The sequence below is a fragment of the Rhinolophus sinicus genome, chromosome 15 (assembly GCF_057876585.1).
Source record: "Rhinolophus sinicus isolate RSI-liver-muscle chromosome 15, RSI-T2T, whole genome shotgun sequence".
In the NCBI taxonomy this organism is placed as follows: domain Eukaryota; kingdom Metazoa; phylum Chordata; class Mammalia; order Chiroptera; family Rhinolophidae; genus Rhinolophus; species Rhinolophus sinicus.
The window spans coordinates 120,757,071-120,761,941 of NC_142515.1; the positions used below are offsets into that span (position 1 = coordinate 120,757,071).

Here is a 4,871-nt window from a genome sequence, read left to right on the forward strand (position 1 = left end):
CATTTCTTGCTGCCACTGCAGATTTTCTGTGACACGGTCACAGCCTCCATTGTATTTATGGCTTAGGTCATCCCAGCCCTCAGGCTCCATTTAGGGTCATTTGACCACTTACTGCAGTGAAGGACCTTCAGAAGAGCCCTTCCATAGACTATCTTTGTCTCCCACAACGAGCACACCAGAAAAGCTGTTACCTAAATTGCAGGAGTCTAGGGAAATTGTGAGCATAATCCTTGGTGGCACGTTTCTCTGTTGGCCTGCTCCAGATTAATGCAGGGACACTGAAAAAGGCAGTCTCCTCACAGAATCCAAAATGGGGACAGGAAAAACATCTATTGTTTTATTTTGCTCAGGATGCCACAGCAAAATACCACAGATTTGGTGGCTTAAACAACAAAAATGTATTTTCTCATAGTTGTAGAGGCTGGAAGTCCAAGATCAAGGTGTCAGCGATGCTGATTTCTCCTGAGGCCTCTTTCCTTGGACTCCCTCTTGCTGCTTCTAGATGTTGTAGATGGTTGTCCCTCTGTGGAAGTGCACCCCTGGTGTCTCTGTATGTCCAAATTTCCTCTTCTTATAAGGTCACCAGTGAGATTGGATTGGGGTCGATCCTGATGGCCTCATTTTAACTTAACTACCTTCTTTCACAGCCCCATCTTCAAATATAGTCACATTTTGAAGTACTGGTTAGGACTTCAATATATGAATTTGGGGGAGGGGGATACAATCAACCCATTATCTATCTGTCTGTCTATCTACCTACCTATCTATCTAATCTATCATCTAATCATCTCTATTCTTTCTATTCAAGTAGCAGGCATTTTGATCTAAAAAGGACTTTATTATTTTCATTCATCCCCCCCTTCATTTTTTTTCCTCTCTTACTCTAAGAAGCAATAGATTTTTAAAGTTCCCCCTTTCCCTTTTTTGATTTCCTAAATCACACCCTCCTATAATATTTCCAGCCACTTGAGAATATGGAGATAGAAGAATTTAAAATATACACTGAAAATATTATAATTACAGTGTATCCTATTCTTGATGATAAAACATCAGATATAAATATATTAAACAATTCTTATATTTATAAAATAGTCCCAATAAACACTTTTTGAAATGATATATAAATGGAAAACAACTGAATTTAAAATTTTCAGTTATACTGCAAATATAAACTGTGAATAAGCAAAAAAAAAAAAAAAAAGATACTTTTTAAAACTTTGGATGTTTTTAACATTTTTAAAGCCTCAACAATTATTGGTTTTATAATATGAAACAGCACTATAAATTATATCAAATAATAATTACATAATTTTCCCGAGTAGATAAAAGTTTGTCTTAGTCTCCTGGGTATGGTTTCCTATGGTAGTCTAGATTTTTTTCCCCACATCTCAATGGTATGTTTAAACATAGTTTAAAGTTTCTCATAAACTGTGAATTTCAGTATTTGAGTTTACCTCAAACACTGAATTGCATTCTGTGAAAATATGTACAAGGAGGATTAAAAATAAAGAGGATTTTCAAAACATAAAGCTATCAAATCTAACTCTACATCGGAATTTTTCATCTTCATTGGTAAGTATTGTGCAAATGCCTGAAACTGAGTTTAGCTTAGAAAGAAAAAGTCTCATCCTGTTAAGAATAAAGTGGATTCAGCTCAAATGATAACAGAATAAATTTGACTATGAACTAAGAGAAAATAGAGTTTCAAAATAGGTATGATTCTGAATCCAAACTAATATTAAAACAAACCAAAAGACTTTACCCAACAAGCCAAATTGAAGATACACAATGATGGTTTTATATTGCAGTGACAATTTCTCCATAGAATGATTTTAATATCATATTAGCAAACATTCTTGGGTTTTACATACATCTTAAATGCACCTAAATAAGAAAAGATGCAAAATCATAAAGATTACTTATTTTTTACCTGTCCCTAAAGTAGAGTTGTCATAATTGGACAATAGGAATCAAATCAATTAATCACTGACAAAAGATCACAGAGATTTCAGCATTTTATAAATGACCAACAAAGAATAATTTGCACTAAGGTGTGTGCCATATGCAACTCTTTCTGAGAATTGATATATACTAATATATATATTTATATATATACATATATCCACACACAAATAGATATATCACCATATAGTGATATATATATTAAATATATATAATATATATTTATTAAATATATATTTTAATAAATATATTTAAATATACATTAATTATACATATATATTTATATATATATATATATATATATATATATTTCTCCATATATATATATAGAGAGAGAGAGAGAGAAAGAGAGAGAGAGAGATAATACCGTAGGTAGGTAAGTAGGTAGTAGAAATGTAGGTAGGTAAATAGACAGATGGTTGGATATATAAATGTATAAGAAGGAATTGAAATAGATTCTTTGAAAATGTTTTAGGAATTTAGTATTTAGGGGTCCTAAATACATGTGTGAAAGGGATAGGAAGAAACAGCTTGGTGCCAGTGGTGTTTTTCCCCACATATTTGGAAATTAGAACTGCTATCATTAAGAAGTGGAAGCATTTGAATGAGTACGTAAGGTCTAGAACTGATTACAATAGCAATTACAGAGACCTTATTTCTCAAGCCTTCTCCTAAAGATACTTTAGTTCTCCTAAAGGCCTACAAGCCCAGCATGAGTTTCTTCTTCCCCTCTTCACCTCTTAAACAAACCTACCTTTCCTTTTCTCTTAAATATGTGATTTTAAAATTTGTTTAAGACTCTTTTGAGAGTAGTTTTGGGTTCACAACAAATTGTGGGGAAGGTACAGAGATTTCCCAAATAGCCCCTGCCCCCAACACATGCACCGCTTCCCCCATTATCAACGTCCCCCATCACAGTGGTACATTTGTTACAATTGGTGAACAGGACACATCATAATCGCCCAAAGTCCATAGTTTACACTAGGGTTCACTCTTGGTGTACATTCTGTGTGTTTGGACACATGTATAATGATACATATGTATTCAACATTATAATATGGATTTTCATGCCCTAAAACTCTCTCTGCTCCACCTATTCATTCCTCTCTCCCATGATACCCCCCTGGAAACCCTGATCTTTTTATTATCTCTATTGTTTTGCCTTTTCCAGGATATCACAGAGTTGAAATCACACAGTATAAAGACTTCTCACATTGCCTTCCTTCACTTAGTAATATGCATTTAAGGTTCCTCCATGTCTTTTCATGGCTTGATAACTTACTTATTTTTAGTGCTGAACAATATTTCATTGTTTGGATATACTGCAGTTTATCTATTCACCTAATGGAGGACATCTTGGTTACTTTCAAGTTTGGGCAAGTATGAATAAAGCTGCTATACATGTCCAACCTTGGTTTTCCTACCCATCAGAATCCATGACTTAAAAAAATTAGTCAAAACTGACCTAGGAAAACTTCATTGAATCAAAAGCATCAATGCTATTCATTGTAAGCCTGACTTTTTTAGAATTTTTGGAGTAGCATATATTGGTCTGAGTAGCATTCGATCTTTTGGATCCTGAGACATACACAAAAACCTTCAAATATGCCTTCGGTTTACAATCCATATGGCCAGAGCTTTTTACTCTGCCATAATGAACACTTCAGATGTACTATTGGTCAGGAAAGAATTTTCAGCTGTCGCTGAGCTATAGGGTTTGATGAATGCAGGTTTTTTGTTTGGCCATCTGCTCCAGGGAGGAAGAATGAATACCATTATCTTTGGTGACTGTATGTTTTCCAGGTATTTTGAAGGGTACAACATCAATAAGTTCATCTTTTAGCTTCTTGGCCAGTGTGCAAGCCCAGTGAGGACTCATCCTGTTCCAGTAGAGAAACAGCACAGGCAGCAGCCACTTGGTCTACAGTGTGGCTCATGGTCTCACTGGTGGGGAACTCAGCCTCTGCAAGAAGCTCAAATGGTAGGAAATTCAATCTGAACTGACAGATTAAAGTTAATTGCTGATCCAGATCCTTGGCCTGATTGAGATCAAGAATCACTTTGCTCATGTGACAAATAGAGGTGTCAGACACTAACCCTAGATCACCTACCATGACCACATCATACTGGCCAAAAATGATCAAGCCAACTTTGTGGTTATGGCTTGGTTGGTGGAAATGCAAGCCATGGTGACGAGTGTGAGCAGGAGTCTTTCTAGTCACGCTGCTTTTTGTCACTTCCTGTATAACTTATACTAAATATGATATAATCAACAGGTTCCTTTGAGAAATTGATCCAAAGCAATAAATTCGAAAAGCACTGCTCCAGCCAAATCATGTGGCATCAGGTCTTTACACAAAGTGCCTGATAGCAAAAACGGACTGCAAACACCATCTACCACCACAGTATTCCTTATACTGTGCTTGGCTAAGGTCTTCTTTGATTTGGACTGTACCGCTGAGTCAGGTCATAGCTGGGAGGAACAGCTCAGAGGTCTTAGAAAAATTGAGTGCCCATTTTAATGTACTGGGAAGATTTTTAAAAGTGTATGTCAGGAGGGACGTTATCCCAAAAGCGTGTAACCTTAGTGCGCATCTGCTCAGGATCCTGCTGTAGGTAATGTTTGGACCCAAGTGACATGACTGACGGACCAAGAGTTGGGTTGAGTCTAAAAAGGACCCCTCACACCTGCCTGCGGGATCCATGGGTGTAATGTGGAGTCTCTGGTCCCGCTCCCCACATAAGAATGCAGGATATGGTGAGGCCAAAAAGGAACACCAACAGAGCCATGGATGGGGGTTTCATACCATTGTATGCTTACTGGCGGCTGGGTTGGAGACACAGGAAGCAGGAGCTGCAATCCACCATCCACTTCTCTGCCAACCAATCAACTCCACTTGCTAGCCACA

General features: G+C 36.8%; 1 pseudogene; it reads right to left on the reverse strand.

Annotated features, from left to right (window-relative positions):
- Positions 1-3,465: 3,465 nt before the first annotated feature.
- On the reverse strand, positions 3,466-4,667 carry LOC109459734 (trifunctional enzyme subunit beta, mitochondrial-like; annotated as a pseudogene).
- Between the last annotated feature and the right edge of the window lie 204 nt (positions 4,668-4,871).